Source organism: Carassius gibelio, chromosome B9 (assembly GCF_023724105.1).
Source record: "Carassius gibelio isolate Cgi1373 ecotype wild population from Czech Republic chromosome B9, carGib1.2-hapl.c, whole genome shotgun sequence".
NCBI classification, from domain to species: Eukaryota; Metazoa; Chordata; class Actinopteri; order Cypriniformes; family Cyprinidae; genus Carassius; species Carassius gibelio.
The window spans coordinates 16,627,952-16,643,938 of NC_068404.1; the positions used below are offsets into that span (position 1 = coordinate 16,627,952).

General features: G+C 36.3%; 1 protein-coding gene across 4 annotated transcripts in view; it reads left to right on the forward strand.

Annotated features, from left to right (window-relative positions):
• The first annotated feature begins 85 nt into the window (after positions 1-85).
• Positions 86-15,987, forward strand: part of si:dkey-91i10.2 (uncharacterized protein LOC555224 homolog) — a 33,850-nt gene continuing 17,948 nt past the window's right edge. For 2 of the 4 annotated variants that reach the window (XM_052566106.1, XM_052566109.1), the window contains exons 1-2: positions 86-225; positions 423-567. The gene's annotated coding sequence lies outside the window, so the exon portion shown is untranslated. Of the gene's footprint in view, positions 226-399; positions 568-9,220; positions 9,497-15,987 lie in introns of those variants that run through there. The other 2 variants (XM_052566107.1, XM_052566108.1) reach the window with 2 other exon arrangements.

A 15,987-nucleotide genomic window follows, 5' to 3' on the forward strand; every position in this document is an offset into this window, starting at 1 on the left:
ATTTGAGGATTTCTCCACTGTAATTGGCTAAGAACACTGTCAGTCAACGCTGACGCAACGTCAGACGGAAGTGTCCATTTTTTAACCCCAACCCACGGGGGCCCTCTAGTGCTCTTTAAGAAAATGGAACTTTTTTAATAACAAATTCTAGTCGCTTTTCAGTAGCACTAGCAGCAACACAAAAAATATTGCGCCGTAGTTTAAGTCCAGAAATATATATTTAAGGTATGTTCAAAGCTGGTAATTTAACATATAATAAATTAATAATAAAATTAATAATTATTTTACATCGTATTAAACAAATTATACTTCCATATCAGCGGAATAATTTCACATTTTGACTATAGAGTAGCACAAACGTGCAATTTTATGCCATTTACGTACTTTGAAAAAACACTATACTCTGATTTCCATTCACACAGACAGATTACGGGGGGTCGTAGGCAGCTTTCTCGGGGGTCGTCGCCAGCCGGTTCATTCACAAACATCACGTGTGTCCCGCCTGTAACCGGCAGAATCGTGTTTGGATGAAACCGTCACGCCGTCATCTCTAGGAAACGAGTGACTGTAAGTATGAGCATCTACCAAACAGTCATTGGACCTGTATCTAGATTTGAATGAGTCGGTTGTGATGAATGTGATTCACGGCGTTTAGTTCATTAACAGCGCAGACTAAATGAATGGACTGTCGAGTTTTCATTTATTATTTGTGAGCGAGGTTTTCCATCCTGCAAGCGTCTTTCAGTTTACTCCAATTCTCTGAGTCTAAGCTTCGGCTTTTATTTCTTCAAAGGAGGATACCCTAATTAAAGCAACAGCTTTATTTTTGGATGTCATTCATAAGCAAATAAAGAAGTGCAGGATCTCTGAATACTTAATTCATATCTCTACATATGATCATTAAAAGTCAATAGACAGACAATAGCAGACGCATGTGATTGGAGGGAATTAGCAGGTTGCTGGGTGACTGTCTTCACTCTTAAGACCAATTATGGGGTGAAGATGACTGGAAATTTGCCATTATTTGTCCATAACAGATGGAGACCAGCTGACATTCTTAGATTAGACGTTCTGCATTTGATCCCAATGACATATATATATATATATATATATATATATATATATATATATATATATATATATATATATAGATATAGATATATATATATATATATATATATATATATATATGAAAATGGACATTATACCTTTAACTGCACAACATATTATTTTAAAAATATATTCTAAAGATTAAAACCACATTGAAAATCTTTTTATCATGTAATCATCATAACATTGATCTTGCACCTTAGAGGTCATGCAATCTCAAGAAATTCCTAACTCGTAATGAAAGAAAACTATTAGAATAAAGTGGCATTGGCATATGTTGCACACAGACATGGTGGACTCAGAAATGGTGGAGAGAGGATGATTGTTCTCCATTAAATGATTGGCTGAGATCAGGACTCCTGTGCACACAGACTGCATTATCTAAGTAATGGTCATCAGGGGAGGCATTACAGGATTGCTGTTCTTTCCTCAGTTGCTTACTGGACAAATAAAGTTGCAAATTTAATGAGAGCCGACAGCTGTTTTTTGCCTCAAACTTTTGCAGTTTAGTAGTGATGCAAAAAGAAAAAAAAAAAAAAAAAAAATATATATATATATATATATATATTTGTCACAGACGTTGCTACAATTAAGCAAGGTTAAAAAGATGATTTGGTCATGTGCATAATGCATCGTGGCATTAAAAAAAAAATCAACTTCTCCAAACGAAGGTAGTGAGATAAATAAGATCTAAAGTGAAATGAAATCTAGTGCCTATTTCAGTGTTGTGTAGACTACTATACATCAAAATTGTATTTAGCTATAGATAAGATAAACTAAAAACACAGTAAATGACCTTGACATGCATCATGGTCACTAGCTGGAGACTTGACAGGAGAGCTGCAAGGACAGATGAGCTCAGAACTGCTCAGTATGAGTCACTCGCAGCACATTTGCTTATCTCCTGCAGATTACATGTAGTATGTCACCTACTTTAAATGTGTTTTATTTAAACAAACTCTTAATGTTCCATAATTGAACTTAGCTAAGATGCAAATGACGTTATATAGCTACTGTTTGTTTTGCCTAGTCAAGTGTGAATGTTCTTTGGAAGGTCTACCACAAGAACATCATCATATCAGTCTGGCCTTGCCCATGATACAAGGCATGCTACATTTATTTTGAGAGAGAAAAATCCGAAAACTAGAACAACACATTACATTATCATATTATGATGTTGATTTTAGAATGAATAAATTACCACAGCATGATGACTAAAGAGGGCGAGATATGTGTATATATGCATATGCAGCTACATTTGACACAGCTCTTGTTCAGCTTATATAGCTCTGATATAACACGTCTCATGATGAATGTCCTCCCTGCTGTGTATGTATTGTTTTGTTCTTAAATAAAGTCTAGGTCACCTTGTCAGTAGAAAGGACCAATATGTGTTGGGTTGTTAGAAATGTGCACAATGTCAGAAAGGTTGTAATAGGCTTTATTCACTGTTGAGTGTTTATTAAAATGCATTATCTTATTGAAGTGTCTGCAGAACCGCTGTGTGTAGAATATGTTATTTTCTAAAATGATAACATGAGCACTCAACGTTCAAAGGCCTCCTGTTTTTACTGTACATTGCTGATGCATAGCTTAAAGTTGCAATGAAACGGAGTAGTGACAGAAAAAAATGTAGGGTGGGGACTTGGTTCAATGCATCTGTTGTTACATTCAGAAATGAAGACAGATGAATTTAATCTTGTAGTGTCAGGGTGTAAGAGGACTACATGATTGGAGAATTACTGCTTACATTACATAAGATAATTCAGTTGTTTCACTGTAAGATGATTTTATATGAAAAAAAATCAAAGGTCAGTTAAAAAAATAATTTAACAAAGACCGATGAACTGTTAAATATAATCAGCAATATGCATTTAGAAAACCGATAAGGTGAATTTTCATTTCATGCTGATTTTTCATTTATGCCCCCCCCCCCCCCATTTTTTGACTACACCAAACCAGCAAGTAAATCTCATGATATTCAATTATGAGTGAACATATGAGAGCCCAAATGCAGCATATTCCCCTTCTGTAGTACAGCAGGAGTCATTTTCATTTGAACACTTTCATATTAACAGTCTAATGTTTAAGTAGGTATTGTAGTTCAGCTGAATCAGCAGATCTGTGCAATCATGCTCCTTGATAAAAACAGGTTTGTTTCCAAAGCAAAAGGCATGACTGAAATAATCATGTTCTCCCTCTCTAGCCAGAAAAACAAATTTAGGAAACGGCAGGGGCCCGGATTAAATGAACAGTTTTCATTTATATACTTATTTGTGTCTAAAATACAATATAATGAAGTCAGTCCCTTTCCCTATAGCTTTAGCAGTATCTACAATAGACCCTTTCATATTCTGTATCATGTGGTAATAAAGAGTTTACTATATCAGCGGAGGCATCAATGCAGTAGACATGCAGTGCTTTTTTGGCTCCTTGTTTTACATTATCACTTGGATTTTTCTGAATGACTGGAGGACTGTTTTTTTCATAGTTGTTTTGACGAACTACAGGCCATCAAGGGGTTACTGATTCATTCAGTGTGAAGCATAATATTCGGTCTACATCAAGGCTGGTGAAAAAACCCTAAATTTTCAGAGATGAAATGGCCACATTGTTGATCGCAATATCATCCCTGGCTGTTACCGGGGCTCATCTGCATAGCGTTCAGCATCAAATGCATTGAATATTCTGCATTACAATAGTACCGTGCTTGATGTCTGCTGAAAGGGCTTGATAAGACCCCTTTTGTTGTGTAAATACTGATGCCATCAGGAGTTTAGCTCTTCCTTCTGTTTTACATAAAGTTGACTTAGAATCAGCGCTCTATTCATTCAATTTAATCAATTAATATGTACCCTTTTGACCAAATATGGGCCATTTCCTGATACCACTCACTTCCTGAGGCTGGTTGAAACCATTTACAAACGGCAATTGTATACAGATGATATAAGACATTAAATTGCTATTGAAGAACTTGACTCTCTTACCCCAAGCAAGGCAATCATATAAAAGGTTTTAAAGGGACTTTGATATCAAGACTTAACATCTACAGATTTTAAACTATGCAATCTTATTAAAACAATTTTGTTCTGTGCAAACTGCAATGTGAATAAACTATGGTGCCCGGGATGGGACATGTTCGGTTCACATAATTTTGTATTTGCCACGACATATTATGTGATATTATGTCGTGGCCACAAGATAATTTTGTTGAGGTAACGACATCCTACTGTTGTGGCCTCGAGATGTTATGTTGAGGGAATGACATCCATTTCTCGTGGTCATGAGTTTAATGCGTAAACAAACCTGCGTGACCATAGCAACCTGGGATTATCAGAGATGGATTCATCAATATTTTATTTTGAATTAAGAAATTATTATATTATACAATGTTACTTCCCTGGGCACCATAATAAACAACATTGCAAATGAGTTTACCTCATTGTACACTGCCGTGGAGGACAAGCAACCATATATTAGAAGGGCAAAACACTGTTTATGCTGTGCAAAATTAATGTGCAGTGATGTTTTGTATGGACTGAAAACGGATATTGTGTGTAGAGCATAAAAGGCTAATTCTAATTGATTGTTTAAGGTATACACTTAAAATGTAAAAAAGAAAAATATAGTAAATGAAATTTAGTGGAATGTGCAGATTACTTTTTATTTATTTATGTTTTGGTACTCTGTGGTTATTGTGCATCATTTCAATGATGAGGCCACATCAAACTTTCAAAATGAAAGTTCTTTGAGGGCTTGTCCAGACCTCCTAACCCTGAGTATGTAAAGCTAATGTAAGGTTACAAAGCTGTGTTTTGAAGGGAAACATTGTATGGTATGATCTTGTGGGCAAATATGAATTTATGGTATCATTAGAAGACACCTAGACTGATAGATGTCCATCTTTGGAATTAAAGGGATAGTCCAAAAACAAAAATTCTGTCATTAATTACTCACCTTAATGGTGTTCCAAACCCGTAAGACCTTTGCTCATCTTCAGAACACAAATTGAGATTTTTTTTATTAAATCCATGGGTTTTCCAACCCTCTATAGACAGCAAGGATACTACCACAGTCAAGCCCCAGAAACATAGTAAGGACATCGTTAAAATAGTCCATGTGACATCAGTGGTTCAACCGTATTTTTATGAAGCTATGAGAATTATTTTTGTGTGCCAAGAAAACAAAAATAACTTTTTTCAACAATTTCTTCAGGCTTTTTCTTCATTGTTAAATAAAGTAATTATTTTCGTTTTACGGTTTGGTGACTAGGGTTGCAAAGGGGTGAAAAGTTTCTGGTACATTTCTGGAAACTTTCCAGAAATCCCTGAAAGATTCCAAAACAATCCTGGAAATGTTTCTGGAAATTTTGCACCTTTTTGCAACCCTATTTCTGAATCTTATTAGGTCAGAAAGCTCTCAGATTTCCTCAAAAATATTCTAATTTGTGCTCTGAAGATGAACGAAGTCCTTACGGGTTTGGAACAAGATGAGGGTGAGTAATTAATGACAGAATTAAAATTTTTGGGTGAACAATGCCTTTAATGATAATTTTTTCTTCTCATTGTGTAGGGCACTTAATAAGAGACCCATTAACCCACAGAGAGAGCGATCATTCAGATCCTGCCTGTAAGAATGTGGGTTGGTTATGGTTATATAACCATTGACATGTCTTTAGATTGTCTGGCCCATTAATGGACTAAACTTTCCATTCACACACGAAACCATATGTCATTTGTACATAGCAGCTTCATTGAAAGAGGAGGAATCAATACCTTGTAGTCTCACTGACATTGTCCCATGCACGAATGACAATACATTCCTGCTGTACATGTTTGCATCCCCAGTCGTGACTCGTCTGAGGAATGTGGGACAGTTCCCATGCTGTTTCCTAGGCTCAGAGTAGCACAGGAAGTGATGCCAGCACCAGCCACCACTTCAGTACGGCACATTAAACATATGCATCTATATGAGCAATGTACCGCATGCACACTGACCCACATCTGGCACATTATATATGCATATCACATCAGTTTCTTTGCTCAGCTTATAGAGTTGATAGAGATGCTCATGCACCATCAGTATGTGTGTCAGTGTGTTAAACCCAGCTGCCCTCTCCCTTTATTTGTGTCAGCGTGTATTGTGAGCCCTTTTCTCAGGGTACAATTGATCGTCTCTCATCCGTCCACCAATATTGTCTACCATAATGGTGCCAAATATAGAATATTGAGCCCTAGAGCTAAACTAATACATTTTAATGACATCCTACACGAATATTCAGTTCAGTTAGGTCTAGTTTTTAGCCACTATAGCATAATGTGTCAGTGCATTCTCAGTGAACTCATTGTGGTGTTTTTTTTATTATCACAGTAAAAGGATAACAAATAGTTACAGTTCTGTAGGTTTAACCAACCGTTTCATCAGTGAATCATTTTTTTTAACTTGGTTTTGAATCATTATGCATCAGATATCAGATTTTTGCAGTAACCCCTTATATATTAGCAGCTGTTTGCTTAGTTTGACCGTTTTGTGAATGCCGTTTCAGCTTTTTGGTCTTGCTGCAATTTCTGCGTCAGAGTACCAAATATAGTCTCACTGCTGCCGAAATAAAGAATTTCATAATGGAGAGGCAAATCTTGTTGAAAGAGAATGGTGTTTATTTATTAATTCTTTTTTTTTTGGTCCTGTGTGAAAGGCAGTCTGTGCTCCAGTGATCACTGTGTGGAGCTGGGTGTATGAATTATTGAGGCTTGGTAGAGCCCTCATAAATTAGGAATAGCGAGTCTTTGGGCAGAGTGACGGCCGCTGCTCTGTGGCCGCTCTGTTTCTTGAGTGTCATGGCCACCAGCTTGAGACTCTCTCTCTCTTTGAGCCCAGAGGCCCATCAATCACTTTAATGCTTCCCTTCTCCCAGACACACCAACTACCACTGTGTATTCAAGATCTGGATCCATTTTGTGCATTTGTCAGTTTAAAAATGCTTTAGTCACTGCACTCTGAATTGATGTTTCTTCAACTGAAGGCACTTTTGTGTTCAATGGGTCGATTTGTATTAAAACTGTGTGGTCACAGTAAAACTTTGAACCTTGGTAGGTCATGGGAAAGTTAAAAAAATTTTTTATAGATACACTAGTACCATTCATTCTTGCGATCAGTAATTATTGTTAAATAAATAAATATTTTCGTTTGTTACAAAGTCTACTTCATACAATGTCCAACTCATTTGACTTGCTAAAGCTAATCTAGTGTTTAGAATTTACAGTAATCCATATTATATTTTATATGGATTTGTTGTTGTTTTACTCTTGTTCCAGACAAAGAATTCCATCATAAAATATGAATTATTATGTATGTTTAATATATAATATATTAATTTTGAACCGAATATTTGTAATAATTTTTAATAAAATGTAAAAAATTTAATCAATAAAAAAATTAGGATGTATTCATGGTACTTTTAAGAATAGTGTAGACCTGCTGCTAAATATCCCCCCCAAAAATGATGTCTGTGTATGTAATTGAAACTATACAAAATTTTTGTAGTGTTTCAATGTGAATCAGATGATATGTTTCACTGACCATATAGTGTCTGTTATTTCACTGTGTTACTGCTCATAAATAGACTATATACTGTAAATCCAGCCCTCTGGAGAAGCATTCAAGCTAATGGATGAAGCTTTACTGGCTGTAGTGTATTAAACCATACCCAACTGAACCACAGGGACCTGGAATTTTATTTTGATCCCACCACAAGTGCGGTTAGCTATTAAAGTGCTAAACAGATACATATCATAAAAAAAAAAACTGTTAAAAGTGTTAAAAGTGTAAATTTTAGTGTCTCCAGGTTGCTCGATATTAAATGCTGGTAATGCATCGGTCGCCGACCTCCTGCTCTTGATCCCAATACATCACTGAGGTATGACAGAGGCAAAGAGGAAATCCCTTCCTTAACCAGCTGCAGCCCTGAGCCCCAGAGATCCAGTTTCAGGGTTACAGCAGACTGACGGGGCTTGACAGGCTCAGCTGATGTCTGTTCAGCGCTCTGAAGGCTGGAGGAGCTAAGAAGCATGTGCAGTAACACGGAGGATTAGTTCTCTCCATATGCCCCAGTCATGACAACCCCACGCAACATACTGTAATTACACAGCACAGCCAATATGCTTTGAAAGCCCTCTCATGGGAATACAGAACAATCCTGCACTGCGTTCCAGTAGAGATTACTGGAACTGAATTATTTAGATTTTAAAATATTTACTTTATTTATTTAATAATTAAAACCCCAGATAAAGTAACTTATTTATTTAGATTTATATAATTTATTTTTAAATAGGTATTTATTTATTATTTCACATTCATGTATGTATTTATTTAAATTATTTAAATTCAGAACTTTTAAATTAAATATATATGGTATATTTTAATACAACTATTATTATAATTATATTATAATATTGCTAATTTAAATAAAACTTGTATTCATTTTTTGGATAATTATTTATTTTTCAGACTAGCTTTATAGATTTAGATTTGAATTTATTTATTTTCTAGATAAATATTTATAGACATTTGTATTATAAAATAATACAAATAAAAAACTAGGTAGTTTTAAATTTATTTATTTTATTTTTATTTAATATAGTTATATATATATATATATATATATATATATATATATATATATATATATATATATATATATATATATATATATTATTTTTAAATGTGTCTTATCCAGTTTATTGTTATTTATTTTATTATTTTATTAAATATAAAGATTATAGATATATGATTTTTATACATCTATTTAACAATAGATAAACATAACATTAACACCTAAACAAACTTGTTAACCTTGCTAATTCACTAATTGGTTTTTGGACATTCCTTTTGTCAAATCATTTTTTCAATCAATTTAAATTAAACTGAATTTAATTGTATTAAACTGAAGACAGAAGACAATGTCTGAGAAACTGATGTCAGAGCTACAGTTACAACTGCCTTATTTAGCTCCGTTAACTTCATGAGTGGATGTTTTACATCAATTTATTCTCATCTGTAAAGCTTTGCTTTGGTTCACAGGGTTACAGACACAAATACGAGGAAAACCCCCTCAAGAGGACAGGTGGGAGAACGAGAGAGTGAATATCAGGGAGGTCCTTTTTAGTGAGGTCTGTGCTTGAGTGGTTCCCATGCCAACGGTGAGTGGATGGGTGTTTGGAGCATGCTCAGTGCGGAGCTGGCGGCTGTAACAATAGCTGAGAGAGCTAAAGCAGCTCACATGCTGCTATCACATCAGAGTGGAATAGACTGCTGCGTGCGCACTGCTGATTCTGCTGACACGCTCTGCCTTCTCGTCCCCTTCCTGATGTTTCTGCACGAGAAAGAGGTATGGAACTTTAGAAGGAGATTGGGGAGGATTTTCACTTGTAATATAATCATTTTGCCACTGGCTTATGCTCTAAAAAGCTCTTATGTTGTGCCTGTTGAATGGGATGATTTGTGGAGAAATTAATGAACATTTGTTTTCTGCCAGGAAATAATTTAGATCAGTGGATACACTAGATTGCATCTTTTTCTTATTAGTTGTTTAATAAAAACTAAAATATGCAGTTTATTTATTATGTATGGATTGGGTTTTGAGTGAAATCCCACCTGAGGAAATTTCCAGTTTGGAATATGCAGAGCAGCCATCGGTGAACAGTACAAGGGAACACTGTGAATATCATTTGCATAGTTCTGCTCCTGACATTGGACAGATCTGAAGCGGAGGATAGACCTCTGGAGGGAGGGAGAGAAGTGCTGAATACATTTATACTGGCTGCGCTGTCACACGATCCTTCTGTTGTGTGGTTGTCATGCCTCACTGACCTCTTGACGGGTCGTCGTGATGAAGGGAGTAAGGGGTCAGGCTGTTTGGTTGTGACAACACCGGCGTTCTAGCTTTCAGTCTGACCTGGTCTGCCGCTGTGCACCTTTACAATACACAGGGCACCGGCTCGCTGAAGAGGTAGCCGTCTGCTCTAATGAAATGCTTCATTGATTTATTGTGTGTTGTTGTGGGGCCACAGAGCACTACAGAACTTGAGCCGGATGTTCAAGACGATCGCCTCAGTGTCTGGTGCACATGGGGTAAAATAGGGCCAGTTTGCTGCTCTGCAGAAAAAGCCCTCAATATTTCATCTAGTCGGACAGTAGAGAGATAGAAAGAGAGAGGGTATCTCAGCAGACAGGAAATTGGAAAATAAATTGATGTGACACCTGCAGGTTTGCAAAGTATTCATCAGAGGATAACATCATCTCTGTAGAGCAGAACGCTTGAGTGGGAATCTGATGATCTTTTTCCTGAAGTAGGCGTGTCATTTAAAGAAATAAAATAAAACTGTCCTCATTTACTCAAAATAAGTTGTTTATGGCAGTGACCTTAGCTGTCTGATTACCATCCACTGTCATTGTATGGAAAAGAGCAACTTGGGCATTCTGTGACATTTTCCTTTTTGTATTTTATGGAAGAAAGTCTACATTTGTGCAAAAAATGTTTTAGGTGTACAACAGTTCTTTGCAATAAGTAATTACCTCACAACTGTTCAGAAATGATGTTCTGTATAGTAGGATTGTGTGTAGTATAAAACTAATCCAGAAGTGCTACATTTGTTATGTTGGCACCAGTGTCGGTTGCTTCACTTCACTGCCAAACATAACTCATATCCCATGGCCTCATGGGATTGTAAAGTGACTATCAGATGGAGGTCAGTACCCCTAAAGGTTCATATTAGTACTTTAAGGGTGCACATAATACTACTCTAAAATAATACTACTATAATACTACGGTAGCACTTTATTTTACAGTCCTGTTCCTCTTGTATTTATTATAGTAATTACAATAACTTGGTACTAACCCTGAACCTACCCCTAAACCTAACCCTACCCCATGTACCTTTAATTACCTTGTATTACCAGATCTTTCTTATATAAATACACTGCAAGTACACTATAAGTACATGTGATGATACTGACTCAGTGACAAGCTGTTGGTCCTAAAGTTAAAATTTTAACTTTTTTCTGACAATTCAGATGAAGAATAAGCATACATAAATAATGACAGAAGGTTTATTTTTGAGAGAAATATCCAATAAAAATGAATCTGTTTCAATCATTGTCTTGTTCTATAGGACATAATTTGCCTCAGACTATCTGGACCTAAATAGTTTGAGGCAAGGTTCACATTTATGTCACTGCAGATCACTAAGCATCGGTCTGGTATGTGAGCTGCCAGAATATGGTTTTGTTATCAGCAGGAGGAGACAGTTATGTTGCAAAGTATGTGGGGCATTGGCATTGAACTGCCGTTGTTCATGCGTGATGAATGTTTGGAATAATTATACTGAATAGCTCAAGGGAACGGCAGTAAAACAGGATTTCATTTGCAACGATCTCATTATAGGTTGAAAAATCTGATATGAGGTTTACATTGTGGTTTTGATTGAGAACTCATTAATATCATCACTACATTTTTTTTATTCCATGCTGGGTTTTCTTAATGGAGGCTTTTGTTGAAAGTTCTTGTATCCTGTTGCTGGAACTGTGGGCTGCGGTCTCATTCAAATGGTTCCACTTTGAAATGGAGATGAATGTACCCAGTGTGCATCTTACCCAGATGGATCGGACATTTTCCTGTGAAAGGTATATCAGCGTACAGTAAGTGGAGATGTCACCTGATCAATTGCTGCCCCTCTTGTGTTCCTCCCCCCATCTGTCCTATCATACTCTCACCTCATCACCCCCCGATGAAATCCCATTACCGGCCAAGTGGTTCTGACGGAGGTAGGGGCGCCTTCGCGTAGAGATCCTCTGCTTTGATCCCTTCTTCATTCACAAAGAACTACAAAGGAGCTGATGTGTGTGTGAGTGTGTGTTTGTGTGGAAGGGAGCCTTAGGACAGAGTTGTGTGGGTCTTATGATGTTCTCCCAATGGATGGTTATTAGGGTTTGTTTGGAGCTGTTGAAATATAACAGCCACAGGGAGCTCTTGAGGACATCCAGCAGTCTTGCTCTACTGGAGGAGGAGCATGATGCTGTTAATATCTATCATCTATTTAATCCCAAAGCCCATGATGTAGTTTAGATTGCTGTATTGACTGGGCAGTGCATGGTTGCTCTGTTTACAGCCATGTTAATCTTATAAAATATTTATATATTTTTTAAACGCTGTTCTTAGAGTAAATAAAAACATATGGCAGCACCACTGTTTTGAACACTGATAATAATGATAAATGTTTCTTGAACACCAAATCAGCATATAAGAATAATTTATTGGATCTGAAGACTGAAGAAAAAATAAAAAATAAAAACCTATTGACTCCAAAATCTTTGAAAGGTAGTATACAAATGTAAATTTGTTAATAGCAAGAACTGAACCTGAAATGACAATTAGCTTGTGTTTTACTAACCCTCAAAGCATCCTAGGTGTATGTGACTTTATTCTCTCAGACAAATCCAATTGGAATTATATACAAATTTGTCCTGGTCCCTCCAAGCCTTTCAATGGGGGTAAGCAGGTGTTGGTTGTCAACAAATACAGTGCACGCATACGCAATAAAACATCCCTCACATGACTCCAGGGGTGAATAAAAAGGCCTCCTGTAGTGAATCCATGGGTTTTTGTAAAGAAAAATGTGAGAAGATTTTGATATAGGCCAAGAGAAGACTGGTTTTCCTTTGCTAAAGTAAGGAAACTTTGTTCCCTTTGCTCCTGCATTTCTCAGAGGCGCACACACAACACATACGTCCTACATCATCTGCCTGAACATCTTCTGCGTACGACAGTCAGTGGAAGTGAGAAAAAAGTCTTTATTTCGTTTGAAATATGGATATCCATCTTACAAAAATGAATGGATTTTATTCACCCCCCGGAGCAGTGTGAGGGATGTTTTATTACAGATGCGCACACTTTATTTCACGTCTTCTGATCTGTTGACAACCAACACCTGTCTACCCCCATCCATTGAAAGGCTTGGAGGGACCAAAAAAGTTGTTATTATAACTCCGATTGAATTTGTCTGAAAGGAGAAAGTCACAAACACCTAGGACGCTTTGAGGATGAGTAACAAACAGGCTTATTTTCATTTTTGGGTGAACTAACCCTTTAAAATAAAGTGTGACCAAATATTTCAATGAAGTTTAATGCTCTTGTAGTGTTGTGTTCTTGGCTTTTCATTTCTATTTTCTCAAGGTAAAATGAATAAGGTAAAAGTTGTGATGTCCAGGACAGTGTAGTGCAGACAGCAGTGAGAGAAATGAGAGCTTTCAGTGATTCCATGATATTATCATTTTCTGTTTAGCCCATATCTCTGTCTCTCTCTGCTAAAGGGCCATCTGCTTCTTACAGCAGTATTCTCTGTCTCTCCACCTCTCTCTCATGTTTGCTCAACCACTCATCTCTCATCGCTTGTGTCTCCTCTCCACACCTAAACCTTTTATCAGGCTTTCTGCTCTCACCTATCAATCACTCCTTCCTGTCCTGTCCTGTCCTGTCCTATCCCATCCCTCTCTGTCCTTGGCACAGTTTTCTCTTGTTATCTTCACAGTATTTCACACTGGATCCATAGCACTCTCTCCTTCCCTCAGGAGGTTAATAAGTGTGAAGTCGGCAGGTTCGTAGGTTGGTTTTGTTATTGTTACTGTTGCCAGAGATTCTGGTGGCATTATCCAATGAAAACACAAACAAGAGTCGCACTTAGGAGTAATGAAGATGAAGAGCCCTTGGCTGACTACACGACAACCAATAGTCTATCTGCTTTTAAAAACCATCTCTACGAGTTTACTAAAATGTTTCTTGAGCTTCAGATCAGCATATTAGAAAGATTTTTTTGAAGTATTGTGACACTAAAGACTGGAGGGTAACACTTTAGAATAAGGTTCCATTAGTTAATGTTAGTTAATGTATTAATGAACAAACAAACAATGAATAATACATTTATTACTGTATTTATTCATCTTCGTTAATGTTAGTTAATGAAAATATAGTTATTCATTGTTAGTTCATGGTAATTCACAGTGCATTAACTAATGTTAACAAGCACAACTTTTGATTTAAATAATGCATTAGTAAATGTTGAAATTAACATTAACTAAGACTTATAAATGCTGTAGAAGGATTGTTCTTGCTTAGTTCATGTTAACGAAAGTAGTTAACTAACATTAACTAATGGAACCTTATTCTAAAGTGTTACCCTGGAGTAATGACTGCTGAAAATTCAGATTTGAAACCACATGATTAAATTACAATTTAAAATATATTTGAATAGAAAACAGTTATTTTATATTTCACAATATTAATTTTTTTTACTGTATTTTTATTCAAATGAAAAACATTCATTTTTTGAAGACACATTTGATGTCAACTTTATACCTTTAACATCAGTTATAGTAATTGATAACCATATTCATGCATTATGTTATTTAAATTATACTAAATCCAGAATTCATTGTAATTTTTGTTACTGAAATAAAAACCTTTTTTTTGATGAAAAAGTTTTTCTTCATCAAAGGAGTTTATGTATCACACTCTGATATACAGTAAACCATGTTTCCAATACTCATCCAGTTTGCACGATTTCTCAGCAATAGATAATTGTTTCTCCCTGACTGACACACACAGTTTCTAAAGGCAGTACCGACTACTGTTGACACTTTATCCATAACTACAGACTTTATCTTTCAGAGCTGCGGTATCATGTTCATGTGACTTATCTATATCAGGAAGAGGGGGGGGGGGTTCCTTGTGAGGAGCTGCAGAGCATTGATTCATCAGTCTGAAAGACAGTTATCATCTTGCTTCATTTCCCTCTGCTTCTCAAGGCAAAAATCAACAAACGGCAGGGTTACATCACACAAAGCGTCAATGCATCATGAAAGAGGATCCTTATCCTGGTCTGTGGCTCATTATGAATTATGTAAGCAGTGGCCTTATCTTATTAGAATGGGGATATTTGTATGATAAGCATATTTGCCCTCATATGAAGCATTTAAAGCTTAGGAAGCGAATTTACTGATGAATTGGGTTAAGTGGCACTTCAATTAATATGATTTCTATCATATTTCAATTTACAGGATGAAACCATGCAATAATGATATTGCATGTGGCAGCTTGGTCATTAATTAAACACATCCACCAACGAGATGACCGGCAGACATTGATCCATTGCCATATTGATGTGTGCTTCTCTTGGAAATGCAAGCTCTGTAAATGGCCTTTGTGTTGTTGCTGGCTAGAATGACATGATCTGTGCTAGTTATTTGAGACAATGTCTATAGTTGGCCAGATATATAATGATTTACAAGCAAGATCATGACATCTCTGTGCACCAATTACTGATGGCAATGACTTCAGTACAGCTTTATAATATGAACCAGTTACTAGCATGTCAAGCCTGCAATCATTATTACCAAAGAGCAGCTCATTTAAGAATAGTATGTACACTAATGTGTTTATGGAAAAACTAACAATCTACCAAATGCATTATTCATGGGCTCAGTTAACACTACGCAAGCATAAAATATTCACTAAACAATCTTGAGCTACAGGAAAAGACAAACCCTCTATAATATAACTGTCAAGTTTTTTTTTTTCCTTTTTTATCTGCATGATTTACGGTATTCACCTTGGGCACCCTGCATACGTGTGATTACTGTATGTAACAAACTATTGCTTTTTATATAGCTCAGATATTGCAGATGTGGTAGACAGTATATTTTGTCATGGCAGAGTTGAAGCATAATTAACTGAGAAATGCTGGTACTTGAGTCTTCACCTCTCCTGAGCCTCACTCTAACGTGTTTTGATGCCGTCTCTTCTTACTTTGAAGAGCCGTAACCCAG